The sequence below is a fragment of the Apodemus sylvaticus genome, chromosome X, assembly GCF_947179515.1.
Source record: "Apodemus sylvaticus chromosome X, mApoSyl1.1, whole genome shotgun sequence".
In the NCBI taxonomy this organism is placed as follows: domain Eukaryota; kingdom Metazoa; phylum Chordata; class Mammalia; order Rodentia; family Muridae; genus Apodemus; species Apodemus sylvaticus.
The window spans coordinates 96,102,573-96,124,300 of record NC_067495.1 but is presented as its reverse complement, the minus strand read 5'-3'; the positions used below and the strand labels follow the sequence as shown (position 1 = coordinate 96,124,300).

Genomic DNA, 21,728 nt, shown 5'->3' with positions numbered 1-21,728 from the left:
AGGCACAGAGAGAAGATCCACATTAACAAAATTAGGAACAAAGGGGGGGAAATAACAGACACCAAGGAAATCCAGAGACTCATAGGACATACTTTATAAACCTGTACTCCACCAAACTGGAAAAATCTAAAAGAAATTAATAATGTCCTTGATACATACATTCACCAGTGTTATCAAGACCATATAAGCAATTTAAGTAGACCTAGAACCCCTAGTGAAAAAGAAGCAGGCATTACAAGTCTCTCAACCAAACCAAACCAAACCAAACCAAACACAACAAAACAAATGAAAAACAAATGGCTGGATGCAGTTATAGCAGAATTCTGCCAGAATTTCAAAGAAGAGGTAACAGGAATACTCAAATTATTCCACAAAAGAGAAACCGAGGAAACATTGTTCAACTTTTTTTTATGAAGCCATAGTTACATGATACTCCAAAACAGGTAAAGACCAAACAGAGAGAATAGCTGACTATTTTACCTTATGAACATAGATGCAAAAATTCTCAATAAAATATTTACAAACTGAATCTAAGAACACATCAAAAAGATCATTCCTTGAGATTAAGTATCCCTGTCCTAAAGATACGGGAATAGCTCAACATAAATAAACAGATAAATGTAATACACTATATAAACAAACTGAAAGACGAAACCACATGACCATTAAAGATAAAGATAAAGATAAAGAAAGGGCCTTTGACAAAATCCAAAAATCCCTCATGATAAAAGTTCTGGAGAGGTTAGAAATACAAAGACATACCTTAACATAGTAAAGACAGGTTACAGCAAACCCACAGCTAAAATCAACTTAAATGGAGAAAAAGTCAAAACAATTCCAGTAAAATCAATAACAAGTCAAAATTTCCCATTGTTCCTATATCTATTCAATATAGTACTTGAAGTCTTAGCTAGAATAAGACAATGGAAGGAGATAAAATGCATAAAATTTGGAAAGGAAGAAGTCAAAGTATCACTATTTATAGATGATATGATAGTATACATAAGTGACCCTTAAAATTCCACCTGGGAACTCTTACAGCTGGTAAACACTTTCATCAAAGTGTCTGGACACAAAAGTAACTGAAATAATCAATAGCCCTCCTTTATATAAGTGATAAATGTGCTGATAAAGAAATTATGAAAACAACAACTTAGAAACGAACAAAAAAAATAGACAGAAATAACATAACATAAAAAATACCTTGCTGTGAGTCTTACCAAGCAAGTAAAAGATTTGTATGACAAGAACTTCAAGTCTTTGAAGAAAGAAATTGAAAAAGACCTCAGAAGATGGAAAGATCTCCCATGCTCATGAATTGGTAGGATTAATGTAGTAAAAGTGGCCATCTTGCCAAAAGCAATCTACAGATTCCATACAATTCCCATCAGAATTCCAACATAAGTCTTTATAGACCTTGAAAGAGCAATTCTCAACTTCATACAGAAAAACAAGCAAACAAAAAACCCAGGATAGCTAAAACAACCCTGAACAGTAAAAAGAACTTCTGGAGGTCCTACCACCCTAGATTTCAAGCTGTACTACAGAGCAATAGTAATACCATGGTATTGGTATAAAACACACAAGTTAATCAATGGGTAATTGCAATACCTTACTCTTAATAGAAAAGCCATGCCAACCAAAATAAAGAGAAATGTACACAAGTTAAATCACATCATATAGCAAATGGAAGAGGAGGGCTGAGAAGAGAGTCACATGGTTCTCCCTGGGAAGGGAAAATAGAATAGATTTTGTTGGGAGCAAGTGGGGATGAAAGATTGCGGGGTGTGTGTGAGAAAGGAGAAAGAGAGGGAGAGGGAGAGATGGAGAGAGAGAGAGAGATGGAGAGAGAGAGAGAGAGAGAGAGAGAGAGAGAGAGAGAGAGAGAGAGAGAGAGAGAGAGTATGGCGAGAGACACCTGGAATTGAGCGACAATTGGAGGGTGGTGTGAAAAGCTAGTGCAATGGAAACAAGAATAATAAAATAAAGAAAAAAAAAGACCATAGCAGAACATTCCATCTACACATTGCAGAATACACATTTTTCTCAGGATCCCATGGAATTTTTCCTAATATAGGTCAGATAATAGGAAAAACTAAGTCTTAGCAACTATAGAAATATTAAAAGAAATTCTTATACTGTATTTGATGGTAGTGGAATGTAACTAGAACTCAATTGCAAGTGAAAAATGTAGCACATACACACACTCATAGCAGTGAACAATCAAAAAAATCAAGAAAAAAATTGTAAATTCCAAGAATAAATTGAAAGTACAACACACCCAAACTATGGGATACAACAAAAGCAATGTTTATGGTTACAATGCCAACATTATAAAATCCAGAGATATCGCTATAAATAACTTGATGATGTACTTTAGATTCTTGAGATGGGGGTAAGAACTAGAAGAAGCCAAACAAAATTAGTAGACCAAAAGATGTAATAACCAAGAAGGAAGCAGAAATGAATGAAATGTAAAATTTTGAAAGTAAAAGGAGTAACTTTTGCCAACTGCATCCATGTCAGAAACACTAAGTGTTGAAACTAGTATGCCATCAGATGCTGGTTTACCATGTGTTTCTCATGCTCAGACTTCTTACTCTTTGCAGACATGCTACTGCTGCCCAACAGAAATCACTTCAAATAATCTGTCACTTGAAAGACAAAATGTATAGGTATGAAGTTAAAAAGGGCCCTGATCTATATTGCTCTCTACATTTATCAATGATTAAAGCATCTCCAAATGCCCCTTTAAATTTAAAAGCAATTCCAAAAATGCCAATTTTCCCATACTGAGAGTGCCTGGTTTTCTACTTAATATAATTTGTAACAAACCTATAAACAGAACAATGAAGTAAACATATGTACACATACCAGCTAAGCCGAAAGACTGGACTAAGAATCTATAAAAAGGTTTCTGACCCTAATAATACTAAACATAGCAAATATTGGACTTGCTTTTGTTTTTTCTTTTCTTTTTTTTATTAGATATATTCTTTATTTACATTTCAATTGATTTCCCCTTTCCTGGTTCCCCCTCCAACGTCCCATAAACCATCTCCCCTCCCCCTGTTCCCCAATCAAACCCCTCCCGCTTCCCTGTCCTGGTATTCACCTACACTGCTGCATCGAGTCATTCCAGGACCAGGGGCCTCTCCTCCCTTTGATGTCCAACAAGGCCAATCCTCTGCTGCCTATGCATCTGGAGCCATGGGTAATACCATGTGTACTATCTGGTTGATGTCTTTATCCCTGGGAGCTCTGGGAGTACTGGGTGGCTCATATAGTTCCTCCTATGGTGCTGTAAACCCCTTCAGCTCCTTGGGTCCTTTCTCTAGTTCCCCCATTGGGGACCCTGTACTCAGTTCAATGGCTGGCTGAGAATGTCCTCCTCTGTATTTGTCATGCACTAGCAGAGACTCCCAGGTGACAGCTACCTCCAGCTCCAGTCAGCAAGGTCTTGTGGGCATCAATAATAGTGTCTGGGTTTTGTAACTGTATATGGGATGGATCCCTGGGTGGTCTGGATGGTGTTTCCCTCAGTCTCTGCTCCACACTTTGTCTCTGTATCTCCTTCTGTGAGTATTTTGTTCCCCCTTCTTAAAAGGTCCAGAGAATCCATACTTTGTTCTTCCTTCTTCTTGGGCATCATTTGATATGTGAATTGTGTCTTGGGTATTCCAAGCTTCTGGGCTAATATCCACTTATTAGTGAGTACATACCATGTGTGTTCTTTTGTGATTGGGTTACCTCACTAAGGATGATATTTTCCAGTTCCACCCACTTGCCTAAGAATTTCATAAATTCATTGTTTTTAATAGCTGAGTAATATTCCATTGTGTAAATATACCACATTTTCTGTATCCATTCTTCCATTGAGGGACATCTGGGTTCTTTCGAGCTTCTGGCTATTATAAATAGGGCTGCTATGAACATAGTGGAGCATGTGTCCTTATTACATGCTGGGGAATCCTCTGGGTATATGCCCAGGAGTGGTATAACAGGGTCCTCCGATAGTATCACGCCCAGTTTTCTGAGGAAGCACTAGATTTCCAGAGTGGTTGTACTAGCTTGCAACCCCACCAGCAGTGGAGGAGTGTTCCTCTTTCTCCACATCCTCACCAACACCTACTGTCTCCTGAGTTTTTGATCTTAGCCATTCTGACTGGTGTGAGGTGAAATCTCAGGGTTGTTTTGATTTGCATTTCCCTGATTACTAATGATGTTGAACATTTATTTAGGTGCTTCTCAGTCATTCAATATTCCTCAGGTGAAAAATCTTTGTTTAGCACTGTACTCCATTTTTTAATAGGGTTATTTGGCTCTCTGGAGTCTAACTTCTTAAGTTGTTTGTATATATTGGATATTAGCCCTCTGTTGGATATAAGGTTGGTAAAGATCTTTTCTCAATTTTTTTGGTAGCTGTTTTGTCCTATTGACAGTGTCCTTTTCATTGTAGAAACTTTGCAATTTCATGAGGTCCCATTTGTCAATTCTTGATCTTAGAGCATAAGCTACCAGTGTTGTTTAGGAAAATTTCCCCTGTGCCCGTTTGTTTTTGTTTGTTTGTTTTTGTTTTTTAAGATTTATCTATTCTTTATATGTAAGTACACTGTGACTGTCTTCAGACACTCCAGAAGAGGGCATCAGATCTCATTACGGATGGTTGTGAGTCTCCGTGTGGTTGCTGGGATTTGAACTCAGTCTCCAGCCCTTGGACTTGCTTTGTGAAGAGACAATTTGGTCCTCTGCCTTTATTTTATAAAGAGAGAATAGAACATATCTTTACCTGAAAAGCTCTTGGTCAAGAATTCTGATAAGGTTTAGGGTTATCACTAAAACAACTCATAAAACTGACAAAAATCTGTAATTTCAATGGATACAAATTTGTGCTTATATTAGTCATAAATAAAATGATTGCCATAGATAGGATTCCTCTTTACAGTTGAATATACCCACAGGTGCAAAAATAAAGAAGAATTCAGTAATTAAAGATGGAGTTAAGCCAGGCGGTGGTGGAGCACGCCTGTAATCCCAGCACTTGGGAGGCAGAGGCAGGCAGATTTCTGAGTTCGAGGCCAGCCTAGTCTACAGAGTGAGTTCCAGGACAGCCAGGGCTACACAGAGAAACCCTGTCTCAAGAAACCAAATCCCCCCCAAAAAAAAGATGGAGTTAAAAGAATGTAGGCTAAAGAGATATCAACAGAAAAAGAGGCAGAAATCCTGAACTCCTGTTTGTTTCATGTATTCTTCCAGAGTATTTGTATATATTTTTTAAAAAAGCTCTCTTCAAGAGAGAATTGAATGTTGAAATCATGAGTTCAGTAAATAAACTATTAAACAATATCAAACAATTTTACATCTGTAGGTGAAAATATACCTAGAAATATACTACGGTAGTTTGAAAAATTAAATATGAATTTATATTCCTTAATGTTACAGATTATTTGGAGAAAAAATAATAGTAAAATTTTAAGAACTGACAATGTGCAAAACATTTCCCCCTACCCCCCTTCTGTGTGTGTGTGTGTGTGTGTGTGAATTTGTGCACAAGACATGATGTGTAGAGCACAGAGGATGGCTTGCACGAGTGGGTTATCTTCTTTTACTGTGAGGGTTCCAGGAATCCAACTCAGGTCTTCAGGCTTGAGATAAAGTACATTTATCCTTGGAACTATCTCTCCGAGCCCCATATGAAACATGTAAGCAAAACAAAAACTGAGATTCTGGAAACAGGAAAAGTGAGTTAAGATAGAGTTGTGTCAATATGAGACCTTACTAAACTGAATATTTGTCATCACTTTTAGAAATAAGTGTACATGCTTCTGAGAGTCCATATAGATCAAACAGTTATAAGGTATGATTCATAGACTTCACATTTATATAAAGGTAGTCATCAAACAAATCAGGCAGGTGTCTCTATATGTAAAGCTCAATGATGCCCTGATTGGTGGGTGTAGAAAAATACAGATGTGACAGAAATGAACTGAGAATATTAATAATTTTTACCAAGAAAATAAACTAAGATAATGCTTTCATGGTTACATCTTTTGATTGGCCAATAGAGTAAAATCAACCAGAGGTACATATTATACCAATAGTCACGGTTCATGTGATTTTTACCTATATAACCTCTAATGCACTGTACTTATGAGAATTTGCTTATTATGATTTTCATTTTATTGTATACTTCCTTGGTAATTTACACCAAGATAATATTAGAATTTGTCATAGAGAATAAATAAATTTAGTGTGGATTGTTTCATAATAGGCTAATAAGAATAAAAATTATTCTGTCCATTTATTAGTATATGATATTTTAATATTATGTGGAATTGCCTTATTTCTTATTTCAGATTATAATTTTTGGGCCTCCCTCATGCATCAAGAGGATATTAAATATATCACATATAGCATTAGTATAACAGTATTGCAAACAGGGTTTTCTGTGGTACCATTTTACTACAAACTATCATGATATCATAAAAATAAAATATACTTAAATTTTGGAAGAACTGATTTTAATATGAATAAAATTACAAATTTTCTAACATATTTAATTAAGAACAAAAATAGAAAACCCCTAAAAGCCATATAACATTATAAAACCCGAAGGTTAATATTCTTCTTACATAAATATCTCTTTTATTTACATAAATTACATATTACAGCTGGTCCTTTACATCTTGAACACAAAAAAAATCAAATCCTGATCTTGCTCAATGCTTTCTGCAAAAATCCTGTTTCAGTTATCTCTTCTGTTCGCAGGACTCATAAATGGTGAATTCAAGTTTGTTTTTCTATAATTGCTGAAAGACATTGGCATAGCAAGCAAAAAAAATAATCATGTGAGACACGGAAATACTAGTTCCAAATATTTTATTTGATTTTCCTGGAAGATGGTTGTTCTTGTTCCACTCTGCCTATAGTAGTAGGTTACTATTGGTACTTGTGTGTTTATGTTTGTGATTACACTTGCACAGCATTTCTCATACACAGATTTCTGTGATTTTAAGAAGCATGCATAAGATATATTGATCTATGCCAGAACTCTGATAAAAATCCTACACTAAAGTCACAGTAATTCATATTGTAGACATTTTGGTGAAGATAAAGAACACAAGATACCTAAGAATATTTGCTTCAAGTAATTTTTCAAACGCAAAATCAGAGTTGCATTAGTATATTTTACTTCTACTGTATAACCTGTGTCTACTTTTGCTCACATTTACAGAGTGCCAGGAGCCCCCTGGCCTGGAGAGAGTTGAGACTAGGTGCAGAGTAGGACTCTGGTGTGGCTTTAAAGTCTGAGGGTCTCCAGACACTCTAGCTCTTTAACTATACTGAATGCTGATAATACCTTCTAAAAAGTCCTAAAACCTTTCTTGCTCTTCTGAGGATTAAAAGCTGCTGGCTTAGGTGATTAACACCTATAGCCTAATATAGGGAGATTAAGCAATGTGGCCTTTGTTCTATCTCTGCAGGAAAGGCCTGGCTTTAACTTTCAGCCTGGTAGTAGAAGTGTCAGGAAAAAAAGGACATATTGAGAAGTGATTACAGCATTTATTACTAAGCTGTAAAATGTTTCCTATGAAAGATCTCTAAGAAAAAGGGATCAAAATGGAATGAACAAAAGAGTGATAAGAGAAAATTCTACTTCATACTCCTCTCTTTGTATCTTTCAGAATACATGATCACATAGTACAAGTTTATCCCAAGATTACACATGAATTTCTAATCATAAGTTGAAATAGAAGTTTACAACAGAGAATGTTTACATGCATAGCCATTAGATCAGGAGTAATTATCTGACCACCCATCACCTGCCATGGCTCTACAGGTTTACTGAGAGTTAAAAACCAAAATGAAGTTATTCGTGAAGTTTTGTAGATAAACTCAGTCCGTATGTTATCTTCTGTCCTAGCACCTATAATAAATCATTAATTCCCTTTTTATGACCTTCGGAAAATGGTTTTACAATCTCTTAGAATGTGCTCTGAGTAGGAGAACATCTGGTTCCTGTCTAGAAGCAATAACCTAGTGACACCTGGGAGACTGACAGAGGTCTCATTGCAGTTTTGATTATCAGAAAAGACCTAATAGCAGTTCCCACTATAAGAGAGCTTAATAAATACTGATATAATTTTAGGAATTCTTATAGGATAATCATTAAGAATTAAGAAGTCATCTATTTGTCTATATAGGATCACTACAAGACAGTGCATGTTCATAGTTCTACAGAGATCCACCATCAAAATGGTGGGCTAATACCTAGTGATTGTTATATATGTTCAATAATAACAGGAAAAGCATATTAATAGCAGGAATCTTTCCTAAAATGATTTTCTTCTGGGTCTTGTCTATCAGAGTTCCATTGTAGATGTTAGTCTAAGGCAGTCTTTTTAGGAAGATCAGCTGCTAGTTATTAGCTTGTCCTATAATGGCTCCTGACAACAGAGCAAACACTGGCTATTTGCACATAAATACACTGAACTGAGCATAGTAAATGGCTTCAACTGTTATGTTGAATTGTTTTTCTACAAATGTATGCTTCATACATTTTTGTAATTATAATAATCACATCATTATTTTGTAAAAATTGTGCTTATTTCCTCTCTGGTATATTAACTACATAATTATTTAGAGCTATAAGCAAAGTACTTTTAAAAAGCCTCCTCTTTTGACAAGACTTTCAAATAAATTAAATTCATTTTTATTCCCCCTTTGCAATAGTGTGTGATAGAAGTTACAATAGGTCTAGAACCTTTACTGAATCAGTTAAATGTGTCTGGCATGATAAAAAATAAAAGAAAGAAAGAAAACCAAAACATGGAAACAAATTATGGAAAGTAATACCTTGCTTTATATTTAGACAGGTTTGCATTTACCAGCAACTCTGGTTACTTTCTATCATTTGATAATCAATGCATAAATCTTTCAGTTGGAATTTTCAAAATGGTTAAATAATTATTTTCATAAACTTTGGGTCTTCTGATATAACAGCCACCAGTAAAAGCAAATACGAATAGCAATGAGTTTGTGCCATAATAAAAATTTCAATCATCCTGAATTTTTTTAAACAGAAAAGTTCATTTTGAATCTTTTTATGTAAGATTCTTTTGCATTTATTATTTTTCGCTCATACTGAATTAAGAGTATCACTTTGGGTAAATTTTGAATTTTTTTATTTTTTATTGAAAATAGATTTATTTTTTCATCCAACGTATCCTGATATCAGCTTCTTTTCCCTCTCCTCTTCCCAGCAACTCTCCCCCTCCCTCCCTTCTGAATTCACTCCCTTTCTGTCTCTCATTAGAAAACATCACGCTTCTAAGAGATAACAACAAAACAGAACAAAATCAAATATAAAAGCTAAAACAAAAATCATCTATTGAAGATTGATAAGGCAAACCAGAGCCCAAGAAAAGGCCTAAGAATCAGAGATCCACTCACTCATGCACCCATGAGTCCCATAAAAACACTAAGCTGGAAGTCCTAATATATACACAGAGGGCAGGTGCAGACCAGCGTCAGCCCTGTGCATGTGCTTCAGTCTCTGTGAGTTCATATGAAGTTTGCTCAGTTACTTTAGAGAGCCTTGTACTCCTGGTGTTCTACATCCTCTCTGGCTCCCACATTCTTTCCACCTTCTTCCTCTTCTGGAGTTCCTTGAGCTCTAAGGTGAGGGGTTTGGTGGAAACATTACAAAAGAATTCAGAGATCTGCTTGCCTCTGTTAAGCACAGACAATAAGGTGGCTGGGTATGGCCCTGTCCTGAAATTACCATTTCCATCACACCTGGGCCTAAACTTGCTCTGTCCTTGGCTGCTCCTAAACTCAGGAATCTGTCTGCCTTTGTAAGCATAAGCAAACACACTTAGCTGGGTAGGATCTCCTGTGGTCACTACTCCCTAAACCAAACCACTCTATCTCCCTCCTTACTATCTTTCTGACAAGTTGACTCACAGCTCAGCTGCTTTTGTTGTTTTAGATTCTTGAAGTCCCTATTAATTCACATTGCTAAACTGAGAAATTATATATTTTTGAACTCATGTTTTAGAGTTCTTTTCCACAGTATTAAGGGTAGTCCTGAAGGTCCCAGAATTTAAAGGAACATGAAAATATGTAAATTATTATAAATTAAGCCCTATGCCAACAGCAGACATCAATACACCTGGAAGCCCACATCTGCTGGTCATGTTACAGGAGGAGGAATGTTAGCATTCTGTCCCCACTAAGGCCATGATGGACACAGAAATTTATCTATTTAATATCTAACTATATCTATCTATCTATCTATCTATCTATCTATCTATCTATCAGTGATGACATATATATACATATTTTATGTTATATGTAAAAGAGTAATATATATTAAATATATGTATTATGTATAAAATGTAAAAGTATATATTTATATATAGAAAAACTATATAAAATACACATATTTTATGCTTATATATTTAATTTATACATATAAATGTAATATGTATTACATACATATACTTTTTATATATTATAAAAAATAATATGTATATAAATATGAATGAAATAATGCAAAATATTTATATTTATATACATATTAAACATATTTTATATCAGAATATAAAATATATAAAATAATAATATATTAAATATAAAAATATATCATAAATATGTATTTATACGTAAATATATTATGTAATAATGTATAGAATATGTATTTGTTTATAACATATTTATTCATTATATAATATATCTTTATATATAGCATCATATATTATGTTATATAATATGTTATATATGATATAGTATCGCATACAAATATTATATAAATGTAAATAATAAATTAAAAATAAATACATAATATATTTATAGAAATATATTTATATTAATATACACTTATATTTGTATATTATATTTTACTATGTATATGAATTCCATACATATAAACAAATGTCTAAGTATATATAAACAATATATAAATATATATAAATATATACAATATACATTATGCATATTAGATATATAATATTAAAATATGAATTGTATGAAATATATATTTAAATACAATATATTTATATATGTATTAACATATGTTTTATATAATATACATATTTTATACATTTATTTTATTTTATTTTATTTTATTTTATTATTTTTTATTTTTATCATAATTCATTCACTTATTTATTTATTTATTTATTTATTTATTTTTATTCTATATATTTTTTATTTACATTTCAAATGATTTCTTCTTTTTAGACTCCCCCACTCCCTGAAAGTCACATAAGCCCCCTTTCCTCCCCCTGTTCTCCCACCCACCCCTTCCCACTTCCCTGTTCTGGTTTTGCTTTATACTGCTACACTGAGTCTTTCCAGAACCAGGGGCCACTCCTCCGTTCTTCTTGTACCTCATTTGATGTGTGGATTATGTTTTGGGTATTCCAGTTTTCTAGGTTAATATCCACTTATTAGTGAGTGCATACCATATTTTATATATTTATTTTATATGTATGGTATATATGATATTTTATATAGAAAATATTTATCATATAAATATATTAATATATATAAACTATATAATTATATTATAGTAAAATGTATTCAAATGTATTAGGTGTTTTATTTTAAATTTATCTATTTAATATCTATTTAATATATGTATATATCACTGATCACACACACACATATGTATCACTGATGAATGAACAGATAATATGTAGAGAATGTTGTTCATCCTATTTTAACAATTATTTTATTTATTTACATTTCAAATGTAGTCACCCTTCCTGGTCTTCTCTTGAACACCCCCCTCCCCCCTCCCCCCTGTGTTCCTCTACCCTCCCACTCCAGCCTCCCTGACCTGGCATTCCCCTATACTGGAGCATCGAGCCTTCACAGGACCAAGGGCCTCTCCTCTCATTGATGTCCGACAAGGCCATCCTCTGCTACATATGCGTCTGGAGCCATGGGTCCCTCCATGTGTACTCTTTGGTGAATGGTTTAGTCCCTGGGAGCTCTGGGGGTACTGGTTGGTTCAAATTGTTGTTCCTCCTATGGGGCTGCAAACTCCTTCAGCTCCTTGGGTCCTTTCTCTAGCTCCTCCATTGGGGACCTTGTGCTCAGTTCAATGGTTGGCTGAAAGTGTCCACTTCTGTATTTGTTAGGCACTGGCAGAGCCTCCCAGGAGACAGCTATACCAGGCTCCTGTCAGCAAGTACTTGTTGGCATTCACAATAGTGTCTGGGTTTGGTGACTGTATATGGGATGGATCACCAGGTGGGGCAGTCTTTGGATGGCTTTTCCTTCAGTCTCTGCTCCATTTTTGTCCCTGCATTTCCATCAGTAGGGATGAGTTAAAAATAATGGTTAAAAATATTCAGAGTTGAAAAATCTGAGGATCATTAAGTTTCTGTTTTAAAAATATCTGATAATTTCTCTTTTAACATGTTCATTATTTAAAATAATTTTCAAATGTAAACATATTTTGATCATATTCTGCCTCTATACCAAGTCCTTCCAGATCTTTTCCCTCCATACTCACTTAACTTAAATAAGTTTTTTTCTCAAAGGAGCAAAAATGAGATACAAAAACATACCCCCTGAAAGCAAGAAAACAAAATAAATCCACCTTTTTTCAATCCACCAAACTGTAACAAAATAAAAGCACATACACATATATACACATACAGAACAAAACAACAACAACAAAACAAAACCCAAAACAAAAAGCCAAAACCTGTGATACATGTTATATGTTGGTCAATAAATCCTTAACATGAGGCCTGTCCTGATTTTCCCTCTTCAAGAAGGTGTGACAGTTCAGGCAGTACATTGTAGAGCAAAGGTTTGTGGCTGGCATGGTGTTTGTTTCCTTTTTAATAGTGTTCAGGTTAGGTTCCTGTACCAAAGAAGCTTGAAGACAGGTGTGAAAGCTCTATGGTAGGAATCAGCTCCACATCTCCATGGTCAACGAGTTGTATAAGTGTTGTCTTCAGCAATGGGGGCTTGCTGTCAGTTGTGGAAAGCAACCTATTTTCATCACCTGTAAAAGAATATTTTCCTTTGATAAGCAAAGTTCTTTTTGCTTCTAGCCCCAATCACTGATGCTCTTACAGCCACTTTGGATTGGTAAACAATGGAAATAAAACAATCAAAACACGTGTCCACTTGTCTATTACTGTATATGATGAGTTTGTCCTGTCCTGTTATGAAAAAATAGGTTTTGTCGATATATATCATATTATGCTTATGCATTATGTTGTTCATAGCCATTTAAAGTATATTTAATTTTTATTTTTACCGAGTAAAAATAACGTACACATCAACAACTAGGTTGTTGGAGTGATTTAAAAGTTTTTGCCATTATTTGAGCAGTGGTAGCATATGCCTTTAACCCAAACATTGTGAGTTCGAGGCCAGCCTGGTCTATAGAGCAAGTGCCAGGACAGCCAAAGCTACACAGAGAGACTCTGTCTTGCAAAATCAAAAACTAAAAAAAATGCAATAGTACTTAATAAATAATAAATTAACAATATTTTCTGTTCAAAAAAGTAGAATTTAACTACCTCCCAGACACCCCCAAATGAAATAAAGACCAAGATTTCTGAAAAACAAAAACCAAAGCAAAATAAAGAAACCTTTGCCAATATGAATCAAAAAAAAGATCCAAGCTAACAAAATTAAAAATGAAAAAGTATATATTACAACAGATGCCAGTTAATGATTCAGAAAATCATTACGAAGTATGTTAAAAACTTGTGTTCCAGCAAATCAAAATCTGAAAGACATAGCTAGATTTGCATATGCAAATGACCTACTAAAAGTAAACCAAAATGAGACAGGCAATTTATGTAGCTCTATAACAAGCAACAAGAGTAAAACAGTTTAAAAAAATTCACCTAAAAGAGTGCAAACCTAGATTTTATGGCTAGGTATGAATTCTACCAAACTTTTAAAGAGGAATTAACTACTCACAATAGTTAAGTCATGGAACTAGCCTGGGTCTTCATCAACAGAAAAACTGATAAAATGTGTCACATATATGCAATATAATTTTTTCAACTATGAGGATTACTAAAATTATATCATTGCAGGGAAATGGATGAAAATATAGATATATGTATGTATATGTGTGTATGTATAATATATATGAATAAATGTGTGTGTGTGTGTGTGTAAAATTCTGTAGTAGTGAAAATATCTACCAAGGGAACAAAGGGCACTAGAGCTGGGAAGCAGATGCCTGTGAACTACCATGTTAGTTCTTAGAGTTGACCCAGGTCCTCTGTTAGAGCAGCGAATGAATGCACTTTGCTGCTGAGCCATCTCTCCAGTCTCTCTCTCTCCCCTCTCAGTTCTTAAAATTATGTTTCAGGAGTGTTTTGTAGCTTTCAACATTTAAAGTACTTTATCTCCTTGATTAAATTAATTCTGTGTAGTTAATTATTTTAGATGTTATTACAGGTAAAGGTGATAATTTTATTTCACATAGTTCATGACTGATTTAAGAAAATACAATTGATTTTGAGAATTACTGAACCTATCCCACAACTTTCCATAGTTCAGTTATTGTAACAGTACTATTATTGATAATTTATGATTTTTCTCTATATTGGGTAATTTGACAGCTAATAAAGATCATTTTGCCTATTTTACACGATTTGGTTGCTTTTATTTTTCTTGTATAAAAGCTCTGGATAGAGCTTTCAGTAAAATGTATACTAGGCGTGAAAATGCTTGTTTTTGTCTTAGTGGCAAAGGTTGGTATGTTTTACCATGTGTTACTGCTTGAAATTTCATAAATAATAATTATGTTGAGACAGCTTTCCTGAATAGATATTTTACTGAAATTTTTATAATGAAAGAGTGTTCAGTTTTTTTGAATAAATTTTCCAGGTCAGTTGACATAATCATATGTACTTTCTCCTTTTTACAAATACAGTATATTACTTTATGTTTAACCAATCTTAACTTTCTGCAATAAATATCACTTTGTAATTTTGAATAATCCTTCAATATGTCACTGGAATAATTTTGCTAAATATTTTATCGAGTATACTTACATCAATCTTCAAAAAGTATAAGTTTATAGTATCTTTCCTACTGAAATCTTCCAAAATACACCATTTTAAATGGAGGATAAATTGTAATAAACTATGAAATATTGTGTGTTTTGATGTATTTACACAGCTATTACTTTGGATCTTAACTCTCTCCCAAGACAGAAGTGTTAAATGTGTGTTCCAAAACATGACATTGTTGAGAGGAGGTGTAAATGTTAAGTGGTATGGCTTACATGGTGTTCTTTAGATCCTTTGGAGTGTGACCTAAGAGACTTATCAGAAACACATAATTTTACTTTCCTTAACAGTTGAATAATATTCCATTCTGTAAATAGACTACATTTTCTTCTGGTAAGTCTCTTTCCAGCTTTTTGAGGAACTTTCACACTGGTTTCCATAGATTTACAAGTTTGCACTTCCACCAGTAATGGATGAGTGTTTGCCTTACCCTACATCCCTGCCAGCAAGACCTTTCATTTGTCTTACATATCTTTGCTATTCTCATGCATGTAAGATAAAATTGCAAAGTGGTTTTAATTTGCATTTCTCTAATGGCTAATGATAGTGACCATTTTTAAAAGTATTGATGAATATCAGATGCTGGAACCTAGATGCAACATTTTCAATTCAATCAACCACATTCAGTCCCTGGTCTGAAGAAGCTCATGACCATATTATAATGCAAAGAAGCATTTAGTCAACATTTGATTAAAGTCCCTATGGTCTCAAAACTGTTGACTCATCCAAAGTCTTTCTGAGATTAAAAGTAATCTCTTAATTATTATTGCCTCTAAAACCATTTACACATTTCCAACATACATCGACACAGGATATACATTTCCATTTCAAAGGGGAGGAATGAGACATAAAGAGGGAATACTAGACCACAGTAGGACAGAAACTCAGCAAGGAAAAGACTAGATCTCTGTAGCCTCCTTTCTGGTATCAAAGGTTTTGCTGCCTGCAACATCCATCCCTTAGGTTGCTTCCCTCCCCTGAATGCAGCGTTGGCAGATGCTCTATCATAGCTCTAACTCCAGTGCCTTGGAGTCCCAACTTCAACTGAGGCTATTTGTCAGCTTCATGTAACATCTCACTGTCTCTTGGCCTCTCAAGGCCTTCTTCTCCCAGTGACTCTAGCACTACCACAAGTTGCCTGGTATCAGGGAAGTTTTTGGAACCTTTGCAGAAGTTAGCCAGATTCTTTGCCACAATTTCACATGAATAAGCTCTAGTGCAGTTGCAAATAGAGACCTTGTTTCCCTACGAAGCCTCTTGAGCCAGGTCTCCTCAGCCTGCAGATCCATGTACAGCATTTGGGAATATTGGTAGCATTATTTGAGTTCCAATAGCCTTGTGTTGCCCTACTGCTGTAGTTTTGTGGCTTGTGTTATGTATAGCCTATCTATCTATCTATCTATCTATCTATCTATCTATCTATCTATCTATCTATCTATCTATCTATCTATCTATCTCCACTGTATATGCAGCCTTCTTATGTAGGTACCCCACCGTCCTGAGGTCCCCAACATCCCAAGGTCTCCATCTGCACATCATAGTTTGCTTTAAATATTCAATTGCTTTTCTAGTCCAGAGTCCCAAAGTCTTTGCAGCCAAAAGAAAACAAACAAAACAAACAAACAAACAAACAAAAAACAAATCAAAAAACAACAAATTCAGTCAAATTATTCACAGCAACACCCTACTCTCTGGTACCAAGTTCTGTATACGTTACTTTTTGCTGCTGTTATAAAATACCACCGACCAAAGCAACTTTACAGTTCTAGAGAGAGTTCATAATGTTGGGGAGGTACGGCAGCAGTTAGCCAGAGCAGGAAGCTGAGAAATCATACCTTCAACTACAAACAGTAAACAGACATTGAATTGGAAGCCAGGACGAGGCTATAAACTCTCAAAGGCCAGTCCCACCACCCACCTCCAGCAAATTCCATGTCCCAAACACTTTGTGACATCCCCAAACAGTGATTGCAACTAGGGATCAAGTGTACAAATACAAGAGCCTATGGAGGATATTGTTTTAGTCAAACCTCTACATACTATTAAACCATTGAACCATCTTTCCAGTCCCTCTATTTCTTTTTTTTTTTTCAGTTTTCGTTATGTGTTTCTACAAATTAATCCATCTCTCAAAGCCTATCTACTCTTTTTAGAGCAAGTCTTCAGAGTAGTGTTAAAACCCTTTCTGTGTCTCATTCCTGGCGATGTTCCTTCTTTTTTTATTTAGTTACTTGGACCTTTGTTCTGTTTGCCAATTTTGTTGATGTTTTCCAAAAGTCAACTTTCTTTTGGTTTCTATTAGTTTTCTTCTATAATCTACTTAAACTGTGATATAATTTATTCTTTTTTATATTGGCAGTTTAATTTATTCTTTTTTTAGTTTCTTTAGGTATGAAGTTGAGTTGAACATTGTTCTTTTTTGGCATATGTATCCACAGGTAATAAACTACTTTTGCTACATTCCATAACTTTGGGTTTCTTTTGATTACTTTCATTCTGTCACTTATTCTTGAATTAACTATGAGATTTCTCTTTCTCTTTGTGGCTGTTTTGTGGGTGTGTTGCTTAATTTCAGTATGGCAGTGAAAAGTTCAGCTTCTGTCTACTATTTTCTCATTTTATCATAGTACGATCAGAGAAGACACTTCATGATTTTAATCTTGAATTTATTGACTTTACTCCTAGCATATGCTGAAAATGTTGTGACATTGTTGAGGTTTATGTGCCATTATATGTCATATCCAATTGTTTTATACTGCTCTCCAATTCCTTTATTTTTCTAGCTGATTTTTATTCCTTTACTCACAATTGAAATCCTGCTCCTGAATTGTATCACTGTTGTTATATAACTAGTTCTTCACCTCTGAAAAGAAAATTGCACTACGTAAGAGTCCTTAAGAATAGGATATAATTAATGTTCATGGTATATAATGTTTGATGTTAGTGGAGACATCCATGTTCTGTGGTGTTAACATCCTTTCACTTTTAGTCTGGTTTTTTTCTTGATTGAAGAATTTCTCTTATATATGGCCCATTATTAGTCCCCGTTTTTAATCCAGCCAGCCAATCTATGTGCTTTGATCCTAAATTTAATCTATTTCATTAATAAGAGGAAAGGATATTGTTTTCATTTTACTGTTTTCTTAATGATCTACCAGTTGGTTTCCTTTTTCTTACCCCTGTTCTTTATATTTTCCTAACAGGCTTTGTTGTTTCTTCTTGTTTTCTTTTGTGTTTTGATGTGCCCTTTTTAGTTAGCATGTAAAGTCCCTTAACAGTGCACCATTTAAATTGAAACTTAACTTTAGTAGCGTATAGAAGCAGTACTTGCCTACAGCTTTCTTCCCATTCTTTTTGCATCAGGAGTCAACACTTTACATGCTACATAGTCATTAAATAGATACTCTCATTAAATTCCAGTTCCAAAAATCACAATAATAAAGATTCCTATACTGGAGAATATTTTTAAGTTTGTACTAGAGAACATTTCATTTTTATGTGCCTTGGTGTTGCTGTATATGTTCCTTTAAGCATTTAGTCTTCAAGGATTCCCATTTCTTGTGAGAAGATTAGGTGGAAATAAAATGTTATAGATTTATCTAGTAAAATCTATTTTCTCCTTCATATTTCCAAAGACAGTATTGATAGGTACATTTCTTGACTGACAATATTTTTCTTTTAATATTTGGAATGTCATCTTTATTTCCTTAGAACCAACATAGTTTCTGGTGAGAAGTCCACTCATAATCTTATCAAAGCTCTAATGTATATGACAAGTCATTTCTTCTCTGTGGACTTTTGGTTTCTGTCTTTGTCTTTGAGTTAAGACAAATGTCTCCCATCTCTTCCATTTGATTTATATAGTTGATATTTTGGTTTATTGCACTTACATGTCAATTGCTTTCCTAGGATTTAGGAACTTTTCACTCACTGTTTTATCAAACAAGTGATTTGTCCCTCACTTCTCCTTTCTCCTAAAAGATACTGGCAGTACATATATCCATTTCCTTGATACAACTTCCCACTAAGTCCCTCTCTCCTCTCCTCCCCTTCTCTTCTTTCTCTTCTCTGATTTCATAATTTCAAATGACCTGTCTTCAAGTTTGAAGATGATCTCTTCTGCCTGCTTAAGCCTCCACTGAATTCCTTTTGAGAACTTCAGTATAGTATAAATTCATGTATAGTATTTATTGGCTTTACAATTTATGCTTGGTTCTTTTCTATAGTTTTTTTTTTTCCTGCTGATATTCATGTTGTTTTCATTCATGACTTTCCTGATTAAATTTACACTGTCTTCTTCCTTAGTTCATTGAATATGTTTATGGCAGTTATTTAAATTTATTTGCCTAATAAATCACAGATAGTTTATGGTTGCTTTCTGTAGCCCCACCCCTATTCCCCTTGATTTGGGCTGTTTGCATTTCGTCATATACTTCGAAGTCTCTAACAGGGATTTGGAGATTCACTCTGAAAAACAAAAGGCAATCAACTCTTTGTCTTTATGTCCTAACAATGTGCAAATGAAGAATTTTAACCATCAACCTGATTAGCTATTCCAAGAGCAATTGAACGTTCTCTGATCCATTGCTCCCTCTAGTGTCTATCTGCAGTACTGCATCTCTAGGATGCAGTGGTGGTTTTCTGCAGCTCCCAAGTTTTTTCTCCTGCCTTTCTACTCATAAGGTGAGGGAGCTTCGAGTCAGGTGAGGGGGGAAAAGTTTCCTGGACAGCTGCCAAAAAGGACATTAGGAACACTACCTGCTCCTTTGTCCCCACTACATTCTGGAAGTACAGACTTTTATGATGCTTCTTCTTAGTTGCCACTGTGGTTACTTAGTTACCCATGATAGGCTGTGTAGTGGTATGCATGGCATGACAAAACCCTTTGGCATGCTCAAACTCCTTTGCTGGAATCATTTTCTTGCCTTTACAATGGCCTGGGTACTCTGTTCTCAGTTCTTCTCTAGAGTTTACCAGAATTTTTAGTGCAGTCTTTATGAGGGAGGTTTACTAGTAAGCCATTTTGCTGACACCACTCCACTGCTGAAACTTGGCAGCATCTCTTGAAATGATCTCTTATTAGTTTATACTATTACTGCCATAGATATCATTACATATCACATGTTCCCACACATGGATTATGATCATTTTAAACATTTTTAAAATGTATACATTTTACAGATGGTTGTGAATCACCATGTGGTTGTTGGGAACTGAACTCTGGAAGAGCAGCCAGTGTTTTTGACTGATGAGCCAACTCACCAACCCTGGAATTTTGTGTTTGGTTTGTTCTTTTCAAACAGGGTTTCTCAGTGTAGCCTGGGCAGTCCTAGACCTGCTTCTGTAGATCAGGCTGGCCTTGAACTCTCACAGATCCACTTGCTTCTGCCTCCCAAGTGCTGGGATTAAAGGCATGTGCCACCACTGCCCAATGATCCTTCTAATACATAAGTTTTAGATAATCTAAAACAAAACAAAAAACAGAACTATAAAATTCCAATAATAGGTTTTTCTACAATTCACTCATATACGTTACTTTATTAACTTCTATTTGTTTGTGAATTTCAAATCACGTACTCCAATCCCACTCATCTCTCCCTTCCCTCATGCCCACTATCCACCCTTGCAACCTCTCCCCTCAACAACAAATTAAAAATCTCATTGTGGAAGTTGTAGTGTGTCAGTGTGTGTCACAGGGTGTCCCACAGTATATCCCTTTGTCCACACTTCTTTGCTTGCAAATGTTCATTGCAATGACTCCTTGGTCTGGTTGGAGGCCTCTAGCTTCTGCTGCTTTATTAATACTGGAACCTCACTGGGACTTCTCTCAGATATCTTGTTGTTGCCCTGTGTCACAGAGATTCTGTAGTTTCGGATCTGTAGGGCTGACCCCTTCATGCACTCCAGCAGGTCATTGATGAGGTAGATGTTGGGGTGGGCCAACTCAAAGCCCTGTATGTAGGCATGAGCTGTATCTGAGCTGGCCAGCCAGCCAGCTCTCCCTCTCTCAAGCCCCTAGGGCCAGCTCACCCACAGCTCCCACATTCAGGACCAGCTCTACTGTGCTGCCCAGGTGAGCTGCAGTAGGTGAGAGGCATGGAACTCTCCAGCTCTGATGCCTACTGTGCTGCCCGAAACTGAGTATAGTTACCTATAATCCTAGCCTTAAAAGCTCAAAGTGTCTCAGGCACATACTAAATTTGAGGCGAGCCTGAGCTACAAAACACCCTGTCTCAAGAAACAAAGAAAAAGTGTGGGTGCATTATTAGACATTGGTAGTTTTACAGATAATTCTGTGAGCACTTCATGTTCAGAGTGGCTAGCTTAACTGGCCAGAAAACCCTCGGGATCTTCCCATCATCCCAGCACCAGGCAGACAGGAGCATTTCTGGATTTGTATGCATGTGATAGGGTCCTAACACAGGACAGGATGCTTACAAGGCAAGCACCTTACCAAATGAACCACCCCTCCAGCCATACTAGTGCATGACAGTATTTTATCAAGTGATCCCAAAACTATTTCAAATTAACCATCCATGTGACTGAACTTTTTGTTCTTTCTGATACTTTGTGATTTTTTTTTAACTTCTGCATTGCCCTGATTATATTTTGAAAATAGTATTCTGAGCAGCAAAATCCAACTTGCTCTTCAAAATTTACCTC

General features: G+C 35.2%; 1 protein-coding gene across 1 annotated transcript in view; it reads right to left on the bottom strand.

Moving 5' to 3' along the window:
• Gprasp2 (G protein-coupled receptor associated sorting protein 2) overlaps nucleotides 1–21,728 on the bottom strand; it is a 38,980-nt gene that overhangs the window by 11,954 nt on the left and 5,298 nt on the right. The gene's annotated exons all lie outside the window — the stretch shown is intronic.